This window comes from Pinus tabuliformis, chromosome 9 (assembly GCF_031772625.1).
Source record: "Pinus tabuliformis cultivar Carrire ecotype Pingquan chromosome 9, CPIR1, whole genome shotgun sequence".
Classification (NCBI taxonomy): Eukaryota; Viridiplantae; Streptophyta; class Pinopsida; order Pinales; family Pinaceae; genus Pinus; species Pinus tabuliformis.
In genome coordinates this window covers 845,834,847-845,856,890 of record NC_142307.1, presented here as the reverse complement: position 1 = coordinate 845,856,890, position 22,044 = coordinate 845,834,847, and positions in this window count along the sequence as shown.

The window sequence follows — 22,044 nt, the reverse complement described above, 5'->3', positions numbered from 1 at the left end:
ATTATTTCTTGAGATTGGAGGTGTGTATGACCAGATGAGATCTTCCTCGAATAGGGAAGTATATAGTCCATATATTGAGGAGATTCAGTATGATGGACTACAAGTCCATCACTACGCTTATGGTGACCAATTTGAAGAGTTGAGTGATTCTTCTTCAGATTCAAATTTAATGGATTCCATGATCTATAGGAAGTTGAGTATAAATTGAAGTGAATCCAATGCAAGATATTGAATCAGGATTAGATCACTTTGGCCTAGAGATTGTCGAAGTAGTTCAAACTAAATATGATACTGGTGAAGTTTCAAATACTGAACTAATTGAACCAGACATAGAAGAACCTAAGTCTGAAGTTTCTCAACTTGAATCACCTTTGGTTGTTATAGCTCCTACTCCTGAGCCACCTTCACCTAAATGGAAGCTGATAATTACGACAAATTTACCTCCTGGGTTAATTAGAATTGAAGATATTGTCGGGAACGAAGAGATAGAAACACCTCACTCTCCATTTACTAGTAGTGAAACTTTTGACCCAAGAGTTCCTTTCTCTTCTTTCCGACCTGACACTCAGTATTCTACCACTTTGAGCTTTTTAGGTCAGAATTTATCACCGCCATGCATTCCTTTTTATTCACTAGAAAGAACTATGTCAGAAATTCCTATTGGGAGCCAACCCATTGATTCATCTATGTTTACCAGCTCCCCAGAATCAATATTGTATGGTGGTCCATCTGTTCCTCCTAGATACCAGTCACTTATTGTAACTTTTGCAAGAGATTCTTCTTCTCCACAACCTTCTACTTGGTCATTTGTTTTATCTACGTCTACCATTCAGAGCATGACTTCCATGTCTGAAGGGCTTATGAAATCAAACCAAAATATTCACATGGTTTATGGTAATTCAAGTAACCCTCAAGTAACCCCGACTGGTGTTTATTACCTGCTTGGTGGGAAACCACCTTATCCTCCACCTGATGAATAACCTATTGCTAGGGGTCAAACCTTTGTCGGAACTTATGGTCAGATACCTCAGCTCAATCTAGGTCAACCTGTTGTAAATTAACCTTTACTTGGTACTCCTTGTCCTGGGATGAACACTATTTGGAATCCTACTTTTACTCAATAGTATGATCCAATTTCTCCACAAGTGCCACTTTATCAACTTGTTTAGTGTATTGGACAAACTATTCCTCAAATACCTATTCCAAGTATCATCATACATGTCCAACAGCCTGTTCAGGGGATTCTGCAAATAGTTGTTCAACAACCTATCCAAGGAATTCCTAAAACACCTGTTCAGCAACCGATTCAACGACCTATTCAAAGTTCACTACAGATGCCTATTCAAACACCTGTTTCATAGTCAGTTCCAAGTTATCCTCAGACACCTATTATGAGAGTATCACAAACGAATGTTTCAGTTACCCTCAAATATATATTTCTTAGACTACTTAGGCAATGTAGGCTTCTGCTTATCAAACCGTTCCTACGATCCAGTCTATACTGCAAATTCCTATTGGGAAACCCATTGTAAGAATAGTGCAAACACCTTTTCAAGGTCAAGCTTTCCAAAGCCCATGTTTTCAAGGTCAAGCTTACCAAGTTCCACCTTTTCAAGGACAAGTTTTTCAAAGTCCACCTTTCCAAGGTCAAAATTTCCAAAACCCACCTTTTCAAGGTCAATTTATTCAAAGTCAACCTGTTCAAAGTCAATTTGTTCAAGGTCAACCTTTGCAAGTTCAACCTATACAGGGGAAATATTACTTAGGTGAAAAGTTGTCAAGCTAAAACTTTTCAGAGTCAACCATACCTTGGTCATACTTATCAAGTCCCTGCTCAACCTCAACCTAGTATGGTTCTCTCTGGTTACCTTGGTGGAATTTCAATTCCAACTACACAAGTTTTTCCAGGATATCTTGGGTATCCTCCTCCAGGGGTAGGTATTAACCCGCAAGATTATCAAACTTTACCGCAAGACCCTAACTGATAGTTATTGTTTATTGCAACCCTACATTTAGCAGATATATCCCGGTTAACAAATGATCCTATTTATTATTATCCTTATTGATCGATGATTCCTACCAAGTTTTCGAGTGATATACTCAAATTTGAAGGAAAATCGGGAGAAGACCCATCCAATCATGTGATGACATATCATCTTAGGTGTGCATAAAATTGTTTAATCGATGATTCCATCCGTATTCACCTTTTCCAATGAACTTTAACCAGTTCAGCAGCCCAATTATAGTGAAAGAACACTATTATGAAAAAACCCAATACATAAATACAATACACAAGATTACACACAATATGCACTTTGAGATTTTAGCTTTTCCACTTCTCTTGGGAGGATAATTTTTTTAAATTATAGTGCAAGAATATTATTGTGACAAAACCCAATACATAACTTCAATACACAAGATAACACACAATATAATTGAATATCAAAGTTATTCAAACCAAAACTGGAAAGGCTAAAACCTCAAACTAGATAGGAACAAAGAGAATTAAACCAGGTTGAAGAACTAAACTACTAAAAAATACATAAAATATAAAAATTGAGCATCACTCTCTCTGTATCGATATATATATATATATATATATATATATATCTATCTATCTATATATATATATATATATATATATATATAATATATATATATATATATATATATATATATAATATATATATAGATATAGATATATAGATATATCATCTCAACCATAACACCATTTTGATCATTGTGATAGGAGGTGTTCTCGCTCTCCATCTAGATATTAACATTCTTATTGCCACACTTATTGGTATGATAGAAAATCTTCTTCAGATAAGTCTTCAACAAACATTACATATACATGAGCAAACATTGCATATTTAGTGTTTAGATGTTTCAATTTACATTGATGTACATGAATATGTGTGTGTGTGTGTGCGCACGCAATGTTTGCTAATGTATATGAAATGTTTGATGAAGACTTATCTGAAGAAGACTTGCCATCATACCAATAAGTGTGGCAATGGAAATAAGAATGTTGATACCTAGATGGAGAGTGAGAACACCTCCTATCACAATGGTTAGAATGGTGTTATGGTTGAGATGTGGATGGTGATGAATCTAACTAATTTGTAGTAGTACAATCACATGTTCCAAGATCTAGTTCCTAAAAATCAATAGCACACAAAACAAATGATGCAAGATCCAATGCTTGAAGATTTAAAAAGTTTGATAAACTTGTGCAAGAAAAGAATATTAACAAAATCTAAAACATAAGAATAACAATAGCACAATCACACATTATACACAATATTTACCCTAGAAACACTTAAGTGGGAAAACCAACCTAATCGAGAGCCACACCTCTCTCTATATCATTATATTAACTTCATTGTTCACAATACAATATTTAAGTATTCTGCAACATCCAACACCCTAATCCATTAACTTAGATTAAATTACAATCCTAATTCCTTAACCAAATTAGTTTACAATTGGCCAAAAATTCAAATACACTTGGGACATTTAGATAGGATTCAGATACACATATGAGCTTCAAAAACTAACCATGATAGTGGAAAGTATGAACAAGATATGTTGAGAAAAATTTTACAGGTATACTTAGATCATAATGCATTGAATTTATCAGAAGGATTAGCATTGAACTTATTCAAATGGACCAAATGAAAAGAAGGATTTATGCATGATGGGCACTCCTACACAACTATGATAGGTATACTGGTACATGCTAGGAAATTTGAGGTCATCAATCTGCTTTTGAATGAGATGCGAAGGGATGTGTATGAGCCCATTGTTGTAACATACAATTTCCTTATTCATTGTTATGGCCATGCTAACTACATAGGATAGGCTTTGGATATATTTTATGAAATGCAAAAGGTAGGGTGCACACCTGATAGGGAATGGCTACTCAAGAGGAGAAATTCATCCACTTGATTTCCAACCATGTTACATTTGTGGATGATAACTTTTTGGAATAAGAATACCTGCAATGCACATAAATTGTGTTAAACGTAGATAAAGAATAGGAGAATTAATAAAATAAATTAAGAAACATTTTTATGAATTAATAAAAATTATAAAGACTGAGGTGCATGAATACCTAAATGATCTCCTCTTGGTTTCAAGAATAATTTATTGGATCAGTCTAATCTTGGAGCAAACATTTATCGATTTGATGGAGCAGCAACAAAGTCAACATTGACTTAGTTGTTCGTCTGTTGGAATGAGGGAGGTTTTATCTAAGACTATCCAAATCATAAATTATTCTCTATTGAATAGGGCCAACCACATGAAGGTGGAATCTCTTATGCCCCCCCCCCCCCCCCCCCCCCCCCCCACTCACCCCTCACATCACTCTATATTCCCTAATACCCAATCTATCTACTAGAACATAGTTGAAATTAACTCATTAGGATTCATACATATACATTAGAAAAACAAAATTTTCATAAAGAAATATATGCGGTTTTGTGTATACAAAGAAACATACAACAATCATTCATTAACATATAACTTTTGTTAAAGAGTGCAACTAGGGGCTAATTCCCCTTCCTAGAAGCCATATATATATATATATATATATATATATATATATATATATATATATATAGATAGATAGTGTTGAAGAGTCATGTCTCTAAGGACATGACCATTTGTTGAAAATAACTCACACTCATATAAATAACATATTTACCATAAGTTATTACCCACAATAATTTAAGAAAATATTTGCGTAATATTTGGGATAAGGAAAAATATGTAAATAAATATACTTACCAAGAGTTACTACCCACCATTATTTACAAGTTCTTCAACACTTCAACAAATATGGGTAAAAATGTAAATGTGCAAACTTACTAGAATTTAATTTACAAAGATATGTGATCCAATTTACAAAGAGACAATTCTTTTAGGTATCTTGAGTATAAAATTCACTTGAAACTTTTAAATTTACACAATTCACTTATCATCTCATATCTTCTTGTACTTTATTGTTGATGTTTTATCTAAAATTACTATCAATAATGAAATAAAGTGAAGTAAGACATTGAATTAGTTGTTACAAGCATAGAACATACCATAAAATTTAACATGGTATCCGAGCCTAGGTGAAGAGAAGCCCAAGGAACAAGAGAAGCAATCACAATTGAATAACTGTTGTTGTTGAACAAGGTCTGTTGGAACAAGTCTTCATGGTTACTCACTATTATTTCAAGATAGAGGATAAGCTCAATGACAATTTAGATCATCATGCTTGGAAGATGACTCTTGATTTTCCCTTGGAGGAACATTAAGTGTTGGACTATGTGCAATGGAAAGTGGTGGAGCCTCCTTCAAATGCACTTGTTCCTACTAGAACAAAGTATAGAAAAGGAGAGGTCAAAGCTAATAAAACCTTAGTTAACTCCATTTAAAAGCATTTATTCTCTTATATTTTTGATCTGGGAACTTTTAAGGAAATGTATGATAAGTTGATAGGGATGTTCAAAGTCAACAATGAAAATCAAATTCTCTTTCTCAAGAACAAGTTGAAGGATATCAAAATGGATAAAGGGGAGTCTATAAAAGCATATTTCATGAGAATAACTCAAGTAAAGAATGATTTTCTATCTATTGGAGAAGTTACTACTGACAAGGAACTCACCCTTATTGCACTTGGAGGTCTTACAAGGCCATGGGAAACATTTGTCACCACCATTCTCAACAATGATAAGATAACTAGTTTTGATGAGTTATTGGCTAGATGCACTCAAGAGGAAATAAGGAGGATGGAGGGAGATAGGTCTATTAATGGAAGTGAACCTACTGCTTTCTCTATATATTCAACTTATGAGAAATTATGTTGGCCCATCAAATTCAAGAAGGCAAGGTTTTGGATCTAAGAAGGGATTCAAAGGAAAAGGCAAAGGAAGATGCTTCAATTGCAACAAGTTTGGCCACTATGCTAGAGAATGTCCTCACAAGAAGAATCCTCCAAGGGACAACAACAACAATCAAAGAAACAACATGTTTAACAACAAAGGAAAATGGAAGTAATCTGTAACACCCTCCTCCCACATTTACGCAAGTTAACCAATCCACTAGGGTAAAAATGTGATGGGAGGCTACTATGATGTGATTCAACTCCCCATGTGCAGTTAAAGAAGTGGAATTGATGAAAAAAAACCATTCTGACCTTCCACACATGCTACAGAACCTTCAAGAGCCAACCAACCCTTCCAAGTGACCAATCTCTAAGGCAGCTTGACATTTCACTGATCTGGATCCCCAACCACTCCCATGAAAATTCATGCATGCAATTGAGGCCTTCCAGTTTCTCCCTCAATATGGGAATGCCAAAAACTGTGGGCTTTTTCAGCTAGTTCTAAGCCATCAACCCTAGATTCTTTGCCACTTTTTCAGGGCTAGGAGTCAGGCCATTGCCCAGATCTTCATGAAACCTACAGAAATTATAAATGACATTGAAACAAAGGTACTAATGAAAACACTTGATCAATGACTTGATTGGACTCCTACTAGCCATGACAGGTGTTTCATCAAATGTGTCAAATATGTAACCTATAGTTCATAACAACATAAATGAGCATAGGGGTTTCATACTTATCTGAGATTCGTAAAGAAGCATTGTTGCCTTATCACAATAGTTACATTATCATCTATTAGTTCATATATTCATTGTACATTCATTTGTAAATCAAAATATGATGAGATCCATACATCAAGCCTGTCATAAAACATACTCATAACAAACATATAACTAACAAAAATAACTGGGATATAACAATCATAATAGTCTCATATAAACTAGTATATTTACACATGAAATACCAAGGAGAAAGAGACCTTATTAATGAATGGAAAAGCCAACCAGGTATGGGACTTCCACGAACCACCTAACCATATATTGGTTGAACCAAATCTTTCTTTCAGCCAATCACCCTCGTGCCATATTCCAAGCATGAATGTGGGACTCAAAACCAAACCAAACCAGGTTTCCACAGGCTTTACCACAATCCCCACTAGATCACTAGGCCCTAAACAAGCATGGATGCCACCAGATTTCTCCACCTACACTGTGAGGAATTTTCCTATCTCCTAGTCTCTAGGCTTTACCATATATCCCACCATACAACAGTCGAGGATTCCTAGGCCTAATCAAGACTCCACCCTCCAATATTTACTGTATATCCTGCCATTCACTAGTCAAGGATTCCTAGGCCTAATTGAGGGCACACACCTCTAGGCTTTACCATATATCCCACCATACAACGGTTGAGGATTCCTAGGCTCGTCGAGGCACACAAAATCTGGCTTTACCATAATCCCAGTCCAATTCATGGATTCCTAATGTTGAAAAGTGTAACCAGGTTCGGTCTTCATAATGACATGTAATTATGATTTTATGTAATGAGATGTAAATAAGAAAAATAAAATTATTGTATTGACTTGCTTCATAGGTTTTATGAGCAAGAGATTTTATTTTGAATCAAGACTCCCATTGAGAGTCTTTAGGATTTATTTGTCATCTATTCATAAAATGTTAGTCATTGTCATATAATTAAGTCATGTCACACTTTGTAAAATGTCAATCTTGTCTATGTAAATTATCCTCCAAGAACTTGTCACTTATCCTCTTCAAGTCAACCTACAATCTATAGAATAACATGTTGTAATAAGTCGACCTAACCTCTAGGGATCATGTCGGCCTAAAGGACATGTGTGGAGGTGTATACATAGCCACACTTGGCCCACTTAGAGCTAAGCAACTCAACTTGGATTCGATCAAGCAGAAGTATGAAGAAGTGGCTACAAAGAGAAGTGAGAATATATGATTCTTCTGGGCATAGCGAAGGAGGTTTCTTTTGGATCAGCAAAAAGGAGATTCTTCTAGGGTAGCGAAGAAGGGTTCTTCTAGATCAGAAAAAAGGATATTCTTTTGGGGCGGCAAAGAAGGGTTTTTCTAGATCAGTGAAGGAGGTATTCTTCTGGGGCAGCAAAGAAGGTATTCTTCTGGGCAAGCGAAGGAAAGTCTCTTTTGCGGTACTTATTATGGGTTACCGAGATAGAGATCTAGAGACTGATATTCTCTAAAGGAATCCAATGATATCATAGAGATTGAGTTTCTCTAGTGGAAGTCGAGAAGAAGCAGTGTGAAGGATAAAGACCGATTTTCTCTAGAAGGAGCCAAGGAGAGCAGTTTTAGATCAAGGAGAAAGTCGAGAAAGGAAAGAGGCAAAGCATCAAGGAACATTAAGGTTAGTGACAAGGTTCTTGGGAGGGTACTAGAGTCAAGGGTCTGTGTCATGGTCTTGGCACTCGTCAATTGAAGATATAGAAGAAGAATTTTGATCAGGTTTTCCTCTCAAGAGATGAGAGGTTTTGGCCCTAGCTGACAGGCCTACATACTATGTCACTTGTCTTTTATTGTGCATATTGGTAATTGTCTTGATGAAAAGAACACAATAATAGCATAATGAAGAAAATATCATAAGCTAAGAAGTGAAAGTATATCACAAGAAATTAGCAAGCAGAGAAATCTTTTAACTATCCATGCCCTAGATTTCTCAACACCTAATCAATGTGTTCTTTCTCTTATAGAACACCTCACTCAGCTTCGAAACCATTTGACAATCAGTCTCAACCAAATACAAGAGAACCCATCACACCATGGCTATCCAGAAATGGCAAGGCAAGGCTGAAGAACAATGTCACACCTGGAAAAACCCATGCCAATGATAGCAATAGAACCAAATACACACATGTATGTACCATGCATGCTAAATCTAGCAAGGAAATCACACATGCAAATCGATGCCTACAAATAATCCCATTGTAGCTGCTTGATCTTGCTCTTCCTAGCTTGATCTTTACTTCCTCTTTTCTTTCTTTGTTTTCCTTGATCCAAATCTGAAGTGCTCCAAGAAAACTCTAAGTGTCCAAGAGTGAGAGAGAGAGAGAGAGAGAATAAAGAGAGAGAGCTCCAAAATTGAATTGAAAAAAGGTAAAATTGACAAAAGGTACCAACTAATCTTCAAAACCCTTTAATTAATGAGTCCTCTATTTTCTTCAATTTCCATTATTTTTCCTTCAATTCTCTCCTCACATGCAACTTGTGACCTTTAACCTTCCTTTTCTTCTAATTTCCATTATTTTCATAAATAAAATGCCAATTAATTCCTCATGCCTTTCCAAATCCTTTTCCATTGTTTTTGCCAAGTTACTTAGCCATAATAACCAAATGAACACCCACACTAGGATCTGTTTCCCAACATTAAGCTTGGAATACATGTCCCATGACCTTGGTTATTATTTCACCTTTATTAACTTTATTACATGAAATTTTGACCAGGGTTGTTATAGAATCCTCCCCCTTGGGGGAACACCGTACTCGTTGTTCAATGGCACCTACAACCAACAAGACTGTTGTAAGCAAAACATACTGCCCATGGAGATTTATAACTTAGCTCGATGCAATATTTATAATGATCAACCTGCTGAGAAGAAAACCAACATGACACATAAGACCCATACTTCTTATTGGAGCTTTATAACACAACTCATGGCAGTATTTACATCCATATACACATGTACATATACCAAAACATCACTTCAAATATACCAAAAACATTCGTTTGATGCTCAACCAGCGAATAGAGAAGGATACATAGCCCACATTTGATCTTCCATCTCCCATGTAACTCCATTGGGCCCATAGTGCTTCCACTGCACTTTAACCTGCTCGATTGCTCGGTTCCGGAGCATGGGCATATTTCTTTGCAATATACACTGAGGTTCTGACTGTAATTCTCCATATGGTTCCACCTGTAATACATACCAGTCAATCACATGATCAACATCTTTAACATACTTCTTAAGCAATGACATATGGAAAATATCATGGACTTTCACTGTCGGAGGCATTGCAAGTCAATAGGCTACTGGTGTAATCCTCTCAAGAATCTTGAAAGGTCCACAAAACCGAGGTTCCAACTTGCCACATGATCCAATCCTCAAAGAGCTCTCCTTCGACTTGATGCACAAATACACATGTTCCCCAACCTGAAACTCCTTAAACAACATGTTCCGATCTACATTACTTTTATGCCCATCCTGTGTTTCCTTTAAATTCTTCTTGATAACCTGCATTTCTTGTTCCATCTATGCAAACATGTCCAGTCCTATCAATACCTTGTTCACTGGATCACTCCAACTGATGGGAGTGTTACAACGCTGACCATATAATGCCTCAAACAAACTCATCCTCAAATATTCCTGGTACCCTTTGTTGTAAGCAAACTCAATCAATGGAAGGCACTCCTCCCACCTCGTTTGTTGATGCATCTCATACATCCTCAACATGTCCTCCAATATCTTGTTGACCCTATTTGTATGTCCATTTATCTGCAGATGATAAGTTCTGTTGAAGGCCAACTTTGTCCCCAAACCTGTAAACAACTCCTTCCAAAACTTGGAAGTGAACTTAGCATCCATTTCTGACACAATTTTCCTTGCAACACCATGCAGCCTCACTACATCTCTAATGAATACTTGTGCCACATCACTAGTTGAATAGGTATGCTTCACTGGAATGAAGTTTGTGACCTTTGTCAACCTGTCCACCACAACCATGATGGAATCATGTTGTCTAGATGTCCTCGACAAACCTATGTTGAAATCCATGGAAATGGCCTCCCACTTCCACTCTGGAATTAGAATCATCTGTAGCAGTTCACCTGGATGCTTACATTCTACTTTTACCTGATGACAATCCAAACATCTAGTGACAAACTTTGTCACTTCCTTCTACAAATTCAGCCAATGATAAAAATTATTCACTATTTTCAATGTCTTATGGTATCCTGGGTGACCTTAATACGGTTTTTCATGAAATTGTTGCAAGATACTCTTCTTGATCTCACTGTTGTCTAACACATATATCTCGTCCCTAAATCAGATAAAACCATATGTTGTAAGATGATAGTCTACATCCTAACCACATGTACCCTATTATAACCTGTGCATAAGCTCCATGTACCTACCATCCTTCTATCCTGCCTATAATATCTGATCGTGTAAGTCTATCCCATACGAAATCATAGCTGCTATGTGATTCACATGTACTCTCCTTCTAAGAGCATCTGCAACCTTGATCTCCTTACCCTTGATGTACCTAATCTCAAAGTCGAACTGACTAATTGTGGACAACCATCTAGCTTGTCTGGCATTCAGATTCAGTTAGTCAAATAGATACCTCAATCCATTGTGATCACTCATCAATACAAACCTCCTACCAAGAAGATAGTGTCTCCACATATTCAATGCATGGATGATCGCTGCCAAATCAAGATCATGTGTCGGATAATTCTGGTCATGCTCATTTAGTTTCCATGACTCATAACACACTACCTATCCTTCCTACATCAAGACTCCACCAAGTCCTCTCTTGTAAGCATCTTTGCACACCACAAGTTATTTGTCTGGATTTGCAATCTTTAACACTGGATCATTTGTCAACAACTGCTTCAATTTCTCAAAACTTGTTGCACATTCCTCTTTCCATTCAAATTTCTTACCTTACCTCTGTAGTGACGTAATTAGATATGCAATGTGAGAGGAGTTCTTGATGAACCTCCTATAATACCCTGCTAAACCCATGAATGATCTTACCTCATCCACATTTATAGGAGCTGGCCACTCCCTAATAACACTTATCTTTTCTAGATCCATTGTTGTGCCTTCCTTGGAAACAACATGTCCCAAGTAATGTACCTATGTCTGAAAGAAATTGCATTTACTAAGCTTGGCATATAATTGATTCTTTCTCAATAATCTCAACATTTATTCTAAGTCCTTGGCATGCTCTTCCTCATTTTTAGAATCTATCAAGATGTCATCAATGAAGACAATAACAAAATTTTCCAAATAAGGAACCAACACACTATTCATCAAGCACATAAAAGTAGTTGGAGAATTATTCTAACCAAATGGAACTACAACAAACTCATAATGCCCATACCTAGTCCAGAAAGAAGTCTTGTATATGTCCTCTTCCTTGATGCGTACTTGATGATATCATGATCTCAAATCAATCTTCAAGAACATTGCTTCTCCTTTCAACTGATCGAACAAGTGATCAATCATCTACAATGGATGTCTGTTCTTGATGGTCACTTTGTTCAAGTGCCTGTAATCAATGCATAGCATGAGAGTACCATACTTCTTCTTCACAAACAACATTGGTCCACCCCAAGGTGATACACTTGGCCTAATGTATCCCTTTTCAAGAATTTCCTTTAACTATAACTTTAGCTCTACTAACTTTGGTGTGCTCATCCTGTAAGGTGCCTTTGATGTTGGTGATGCCCCTGGTACCAACTCAATGGAAAATCCTACTTCTTTTTTAGGTGACAACTCTAAAGTCTCTACTGGAAACACATCCTGAAACTGCTGTAAGATCGGGTACCTTCTCAATACCTTCATATCCTCAACATCCTTACCTTTATCACTATAAAGATGCACTGAAAATAACACACACCCTTTTCTGCGACTACCCTTTGCCTACATAATTATCACCATTCTAACTGATGTTTCCTTCTTCTTATTGTGAAAGATTCTATGTTCTCCATTGTCATCCAAAAACTCAATGGCCTTGTCATAACAATCCACTTTGGTCCTATGAAGATACAACCATTCCATACCCAAAATCATATTGTATGATCCCAATGAATTTACCTTTAAATTTATTGAGGTAGTTGTTACAGACCCATTTGGGCACATCACTCCCATCATCCAAATCAGTGTTTTAGGGCTCATCAAACCCTAATTTCATTTGCTACATGCCCTAAACAATTCAACCTTTTGAATGCCTCCTTCCCAGACAGCTTCATGGCCTGAAGACATCTTGAAATGACCTCTAGAGGGACCATCGCAGTTAGGCCCTTTCAAAGGCATGCTGCAGAGCAATTAAGTCCATGCCAGGGTGCTCTACAGAGCACTTAGGCCCTCTTTGACCTATGCTGGGAAATTTTGAGTGAAGTTCACATAGGGTTTGGGGAATATTCTTTTCTTCTAGAGCCTTCTAGAATATTCCCACACTTATCATCTCCTATGAGCTCAAAAATGGATGAGGAATGAGTTAAGATACATCCTATCCTCTCATCCCTTCCTCCATGGAACTAATTCTAAGTATGGAAGGCCATTCAATACCCTCATTGATGACAAAACCTCCTCCATCTTCCTATAAATTGAGCACTCATCTAAGTGATCAAGGGGTTGGACTTTGATAATTGTAAGGAGATAATGTTAGTTTGAGAATTGAGACTATTGTAAGTGTCATTATGCTGCCGGATTGTCATGCTTATGATGTGATGTGGATGGAACCAAAGCTGGAGGAGTGACTTCAAATCAGGCTTCATGGTTGTAATTCTTCCTTCTATTCAATAAAGTATTTGCACCTTTTTCCATATGCTTATCTTGATATGTGATGCTTATATGTGTGAATGTATCTGATTCCATTTACTTGTAATCAATAGATCTTTTGCTTTGATTGGTTCTTTGTCTTCTGTTGATGTTTACAGGTACTTCTAAAGCGTGTTGAGTACGGGAAGGAGTGACAGGACTGACACAAAGGAGACAAGAGGAAATCAATAGTACAAGTAGGTCCTCTCATTCTCTTTGTCTTATCTATTGTTTATAGGAAAAGGTTAAAATGCTTTAAATTGTTGTTCAAGATATAGCTACTATCTAGGGAATTAGTATTTATCCGTAGATACCAAATTCCTCATAACAAATTGGCGAATCTATTGGGGAACGATCCTTGTTCCGAGTAGCTTATCACATCCTAGGACACTCCAGCAGACCTTACTCCCTTTCATTGATTGTATTTCAGTCTTGTTGAAGTGAATTTTGGTCAAAAACTATGTGTAATTGCCTCTTGAAATGGCTTACTTTCACCAGTGTAGGCTTGTGAGGGACACAGTGCACTGCAGAGCACCCTTGGCTTAAGGACAGTGCTCTGAAGTGCACTGTCTCCCATTCAGGGTTGCACTGATCCTCCTTGGGTCAATTTCCCACCTTTGGATAGGGTATTTCACCAAATTTCTTCTGTTTGATTGCTTGTTGAATGATCAATGACTATTATGTCTCTGAAACCAAGCTTGTATCCCCTTTGCTAGCCCTACTTTGACTTGATTGATTAACATTTCTTAAAATATTTGTTTGTCATTATCTATTCATCATCAAATTTAGGTTATAGTTGATTAATATTTGTTCGAAAGAAAGTGTTGTAAAAGTCTTCTTTTCCTTCGAAATAGAACTGTCATAAAGTCTTCGTTATTATATAAAGATTGATTGATTGTATGTGCATTAGTTTCCTTTTTTGTTCATCATAACATTAAGGGAATCGAAAAGAAAAACTTGCATCGTGCATTGAAAAATTTTGTGTGCTCATAGGAATAGTTTAGGGAAATTGCATTAGATTGTGCTCTTTGCTCTTTGATTGAAAGAAATTTTATTGCTCTATCCCTATTAGCTAAGATTTTCATTGTTAAATTGAATGGAAAGAATGCTTATCATATTAGTTGCATTCTAGGAATTGAAAATACATCACATGGTGAACCTTGAAAGGCAAATTCTAGGCAAGATCAACTTAAAATTAACATCAATTTACCTAATGGAGCATTGTCATCTAACATAAAACATTTAGAGGTTCTAGGCTATAGACGTGTTATGGCATTGTAAAACATATTAGTTGTCGCTAACTTGTCTGCAATACATCTAGAGTGTGATACCTCATTCCATGTATGTGAGTATATCGTAGCTCGTCCACGTACCTTCAGGTTTATAGGGCGATGTTACAGTGTGTAAAGTATATGGGAATGCTCTCACTGTGTGGTTTTGCATTACACGGTGCTAATACGGATTGGGCCTCCATGTACTTTCAGGTATATATGGGAGGAAAACACTAGGTTTCGATCCATCCTTAGGTAACTGAGTCAGCCGCCTTATACACTATGATACATCGAACATGGCATTCAGGGATATTGTCTACCTGTACTTCTTGGTTCGCCAGAAGGTATTCTGCAATTCACAGTTGCTTAGTAAACCTTGTGCCTAGCTTACCCCTTTTTGTTTATTTCTTTTTGTAATAAAATCAATCAGCAATCATGGAGGAAAATCAACCCTTACCCCGTCGTTCACAGAGAGCAACGAGTAAACTGCCTTTACCGCCCAAAGCTACACCTATTCGGTCAAAGCAGTCTCGTTTGACTGGATCCAGTACTTCACAAGCATCTGGTTCTTCTTCTGAATTACCAGAAACATTTATACCGGTAAGTATTGTGACCCCAGTTACTCTTATGGTTACTGGTACATCTGTTACTGAAGTGGAATTTCCACAATTACCTAAGGAAACTAGATCTGAATCTAATGAAATGGTAACCCAAGTTGTTCAACAACAGGTTGATTCTCAATCCGAAGTTTTTCAACAAGAAATTACTTCTGAACCTGAATCTGTTCAACCTGAATTGGATCCTAAACCCATCATTATTCAATTAGAAGTTACTTCTGAACTAGAAGTTGTTCACGAAGCCCAACCTAAACTTGTTCTTTTACCAGAACATTTGGATCTTGAGGTGGAACAATCAGAAGTTGTTACCTTACTAGAAGAAGATAAACCGGTAGATCCTCAAACATCTATAACTGCAAGACCTCCTCTTTACCTCAGTAATAACCAGAAATCTATTATGGACCAGACGGTGAAATTATTCCACCTGGTTTGATTTCAATAGAAGAGGAACCTGAGGTAGAATCACCCAGAACTCCATTCCATTTTGGAACTAGACTTTATCTGTATCCTCATACTCCTCATTTCACTGCTCCTTTTGATCTTGATTACTTTCAGACACCTATTGATTCATTAGGAAACTTATTTGGACATTTGACTATGGCAAAGTCAACATCCCAGACCGTACCATCTGTTATGGCTATGGAAAAATCTTCTATCGCAACCTCTTCGATGTTTACTACGACACCTGAGTCACACTCATATGGTGTTCTGTCCATCCCATCAGGTTACCAATCTTTATCAGGAACCCACTCAGGTGTTTCTTCTAACCCTTGGTCTTCATCAATGTCTTCTATTGGAATTTTATCTAGTTCCTCATTTACGGGTACCGAACAGCTAGACCCATCAAGTTCATATCAAGCTAGTTCATCTAGTTACCGTCCTATGTATCCACTCAACACTGGACTACCCCCATACGAAGAACAATATCCATATTCTTCTTATCCTCTATTTTCTGGGGGGCAACCATATGTCGGTATGTCGTCATCTTTAGGTCAGCCTTGAATGACTATCTATCAGTGACAGCCAACCATGCCCGTTCAACCTAGGCTTGTGTATCCATCACAACCTATGCAATCTATCTCATCCATACCTATAACACATGTTATTACAATTGTGTCGCAATCACAAGCCCAGATTGTTGTATCGCAACCTGTGCAAGCTAGCCCTTCAACCATAGACCCCCAAGTTTCAAGTATACAGATCCAGCCTTCTCAGGCAGTTTTACAACAACCACTTGTGCCTGGAGTCCAACAAATTTAGGCTAGCTTACCATTTACTGGAATGACACATACTTACTCTGGTGTAGTGTATTCACAACCTGGTCAACCTTACATTTGTGGGCAACAACAACTGTTAAATCAACAACCATTGTACCAACAACAACAATTGTTGCTTCAACAGCCTTGGTAACCCCAATATCAACAGCAAAAATTCCAGTAATACCAACCTCAACATGGACTTGGACAAGTTCAAGCTTGGTTTCGTCAATAACAAGTTTATCCAGGCCCTGGTAAACAAGCCTATGCTGGGTTTAGACAACAACAAATTTACCCTGGTGCACAACAACAACAACCTTACACCGGATTTGGTGAACAAACTTACCCATATCAAGGTTACCAGCAGCAGATGCCTTATGCTGGTATGCAAAGGCCCATTGCCCAGGCAATTCCATCTTACCCTGGATATGCTCAACCTGACCTCAATAGGTAGTTGCCTTTTGTTGCGACACTTGAGTTACCAGATCTAAATCGGCTCACCAATGACCCAATTCTTTATGCACCTTGGTGGCCGGTGATTCCTCATAAGTTACCTTTTGATATTCTGAAATTCAATGGAAATCCTAGAGAAGACTCATCCAACCATGTCATGACTTTTCATTTATGGTGTTCATCAAACTCCTTGAATGATGATTCTGTTAGACTTCATCTTTTCCAAAGAATGCTTACTGGTCCGGTTGCGAAATGGTACATCAAGTTACCACGAGCTTCTTTCGATAACTTCACTACTTTAGCTACCACATTTTTAACCCACTTCCAGTTACCCATACGATATGAGATTGGAATAGAACTATTAACCAACTTTAAATAGACTACTACGACTCATATATCTAATCATATTCATGAGTGGCATCGTCGTCGTCGCATGGTTAAAACTTATGTTCCTGATCAGCTTTTGGCTGAGTGGTTTATAAAATCCTTGCTTTCATCTATCACTGAGGATGTGGCGAAAGGTTCAGTTGTCACAGAAGAGCAAGTAATTGCTTGTGCCCAATATTTGGATTTGATTTATGCACAATCTGGCACACTCTATGACAAGATCCAAAATGCGCCTCGACCAACTTTCATTGTTCCTCCTCCACCATCAAGTAAGGACTCTCATGCCAGTGATGGTGTGATTGGTTCTTTGAGCACACAAATGGCAGGTAGACCATATGGTCAAACACTTGCCATTACCAATCAAACTACAAATGCACCTAATAACACTCTTACTTCTGAAATAAATGTCGTGTCATCTGACAAGAGAAAGAATGAAAAGCAACCAGGAGGTAAGAAAAATGGGAAAAACAAGAAGAAACAAAATAACTCCCCTCAAGAGAAATCATTTGATTCCTCTTCTTTGGCTAGGAAACCCATTACCCGTGTTTGATCTGTAATGATGAGAATTTCATGTGAGATTTTCCACACCGTTCCGAAGTCTCAAAGATTTTGAAGAATTCTAATACATCTGTGGTATTGACTGATCCCTTTCCAAAACTGGAGACAAATATGGTTGCTACAGACCAAGCTTCCACCTCCCAAGTGCTTATGATATCTACCTTTAAGCCAAAAAGATGATGTTTTGGTGTCAACACGAAGTAAAAAAATCAACCGTCATCATTGAATAACCAGGCTGATCGACCTAACCCTTCGACTACAACTTTGAATGATCCTATTCCACCGCCTATTACACCAGAGTTAACAATAAAACCGCCTAAGGGAGTTGTACACAAATCGACATTTAACCCTCGAGCTCGAGCTGCACAAAATTATAATATAGTAGAAGATTTGGCTCAGTCACCTTCTTCTATGTCTACACTTGAGGTGTTACAGAACTATCCCTCCCAAAAGCAGCCTTTGTTGTCAGCAATTGGTGGAATCGATCCAACTGATTCCAATCTAGTGGTTTTCAACCATGCAAGTTATATGTCACAGTTACCAGCACAATTAGCATTTTCAATTCAAGAAAACACTCTCAATAAACTTGTTCATTGAACTATTATTGATGAGGGGGCATCTACTTGTATAATGTCAATGAGCTACAGGAAAACACTTGGTTCACCGCCTTTGTCACGTTCACCAACAACATTAAAAGCTTTTGACGGTCGCACATATACGCCTTGTGGAATATTGTTATGAAACCAGCTCAAGAAAAGATAGATCAACGCCTTAGAATTCAGCCTCTTCGAGGGGGCAACCTCCTTTACATTACACAAATGAGCAATTCTTGGATGATACAAATGAAAAGACCTCCTTTTTATATATAGGAGTCCAAGGGGTCATAACATAATCAGAGCCAACATAACAATAATAATGTAAGGGCACAATAATAACAATAGTGGGCTTCTATGGGGCACAATAGTAACAATATGGGCACTACATGGGTACATCAATATAATAAGTGGGTTGTACTAATAACAATAAGGGGTTACACTAGTAGTATAGGGGCCTAACATGCCCCTCTCCTTCAAAAAGCATTGTCCTCAACGCTTGAGTAGTTCTTGATGCTTCTGTATAAAATTCTTGTCCTCCCATGTAGAATCTTCAGTGTGTAAGTTCTTCCACTTGATGAGATACTCTGAAATTGATCGATTTTGTAGTTGTCGGGTTCTTGTTTTTGTGACTGCTCCAGGTTCCAATATGGTTTTTCCTTCCTCTTCAATTTCTGGAAATATTGTTTGAATTGGGATCTTTTGCAACTTTTGAATAAGTGGCCATACTTCTTCTTCCTTCTTCCATTCATCCCTTGCTTCATTTATCCAATCTGGTTGGATAATAGAAATAGCACAAAACAATGCTTCCACATCCTCATCCTTGAAGAATCTTCCCATTCGGTAAGGTCGCCATTTTTTAAGTGCATGTAGTATTTCCAACATTTCCTTCTCATAAATAGCTTGCTTGAGATGTAGCAGTAGAAATACCCAATCACCTACCTCAAAATATTTTTCACTACGATGTTGATCTACATGTTGTTTCATTTGATTTTGCACCGAAGTGGCATTATCCTTTAAAATTTGGAGAACTTGTTGTTGATGCTCCATGTGATCTTTCACTGCTTGAACCCTTTTCTTCTTGATATGTCCTTCTATCTCTAGAGTTTGAGGACTGGTAATTTCTTCCAATCCTTTACAAGATATGGTCGGATTCATTTCTTGATGCTCGATGTGATCTTTCACTTCTTGAACATTTTTCTTCTTGATATTTCCTTCTATCTTGATAGTTTGAGGAGTGGTAATTTCGACCAATGAATTACAAGATATGGTTGGATTCATTTCTTCTTTCTCGATGTGATCTTTCACTTCTTGCACCTTTTTCTTCTTGATCTTGAGAGTTTGAGGAGTGGTAATTCTTGCCAATTCTTTACAAGATATGGTCTGATTCATTTCTTCTTTCTCTGGGGTGGGGTCCTGGTGTATATCTTCTTCTTTTGATGTTTCTTGATCCTTTTCTTCCTCCTCTTCATATTCTATGTAAAATAATTTCTTCTCAGCACACTTATGACCTTTAGTGCATTTGCTATCACAATTGTAACAAAGCCCTTTTTCTCTTTTTTCTTCCAATTGTTGTGGTCTAACCCTTGTAGGTTGTGGAAGGCTAGGAGAAACAACACTTCCATCTTTCTAGTTGTGAGGGGTATGCTTCCTAGTTTCCATAATTTTTCTTTCCAATATGTCACAAAGCCCTTTTACTCTTTCCAATTGTTGTGGTGTTGCTCTAAATAAGGTGTTGCTCTTTGTATCCTCATAATGTGCTATCATTTCCTCCGTGAAAATTGACCACGTAACAAGTTGTTTACGAGAACAAAGCCCTTCATACCATAAAAATTGATCTGGTTCTAAATATGAAGATGCAATACATACCTTTTGTAACAGTGGTACACTATGTAGATCAAAATATTGCTCCATCTAAAGTATCCAATTTACCGAATCCTTGCCATCAAACTTCCTCATCTTGCTTTTTCTTGATTTTAGGAGCTCGATCTTGAAACGACTGTAACTCTGTACTTTCGGATCTTTAAGTTCTGAAATTTCGACCTGTGGTAGCCCTCTTTGTTCTCTTTCCAATGCTGCCAGTCTAATCCAAATTGGATTTTCTAAGAAAGAGTTATGCACAATCTCCCAAGATGACCTGATTATAGACCTTTCCAGAAGAGCGAACTTGTATGAAGTGCCACATGTCACTGTTTCGACCTTTGGCTCTAAAAAATATCTACAAGAAGCTACAATCTGTCCTCTTTCTGTACCTTCTTATGAAATTTCAATCCGATGCTCAGAGAGAAAGTTATGACGATTTTCACCAGGTCACCTGTTTGGAATGTAATTCAGGAATCTGCAAAAAGAACAACTTCCTTAGATCATATCTCCGCAAATATAGCGCGAAAAGCTCTAAAATTTGGACCTAAGCTTCAGTGCGATCTCATATCAAATGGTTTTTTTTTTTAGCTTCTGAAACGTCACAGAAAAAAAGTTATAGGGAAAATGCCACGATGACCTGTTTGGAGAAGCTCAAGAAAAGATAGATCAACGCCTTAGAATTCAGCCTCTTCGAGGGGGAAACCTCCTTTACATTACACAAATGAACATTTCTTCCATGATACAAATGAAAAGACCTCCTTTCTATATATAGGAGTCCAAGGGGTCATAACATAATCAGAACCGACATAACAATAATAAGGTAAGGGCACAATAATAACAATAGTGGGCTTCTATGGGGCACAATAGTAACAATATGGGCACTACATGGGTACATCAATATAATAAGTGGGTTGTACTAATAACAATAAGGGGTTACACTAGTAGTATAGGGGCCTAACAAATATTGAGTTATCTGCAAATTGAACTAGGGGGAAAAATGGTAATGGTTGAAGTTGAGGTAGTTGACAGACCCCTTGACTACAACATTTCGCTACGAAGACCATGGGTTTATGCCATGGCTGCTGTGGTTTCAACATAATTTCATATGATTGCATTTCCTCATAAAGGTGGAATCACAGTTATCGACCAACTCGCCTTCTTCGCCTCTAGCTCACAGGTTACATGAAGCATTCCGTTGATACATGGACCCTTGCTATCTCTCCAAAACATTGGTGTAGGTCGCTTTAAAGACTCTTCCCTAATGGGTACTTTTTCACTACCTCCACCATCAAATTTGGTGGAAGTGGCAAAAGTGGAGACTTGCAATATGATATCTTCCACTTCATTTGACTTAAGGAAGATTACCAATAGTTTTGAAGTTGATAGTAATTTTGAAATCATGCCGCTAAGCCCTATTGAGCTAGCATAGCAATCAATCTTTTTGGCTTGCATGGCAAACCCAAATCCATTTTCATCAATTGTATGGGTAGATCGTTCATTAGAATTTGGTACTTCTTCCGATCCTTTTTCACGTATTTTTTTTACTGATGAAGGAATCATCCAATCAATG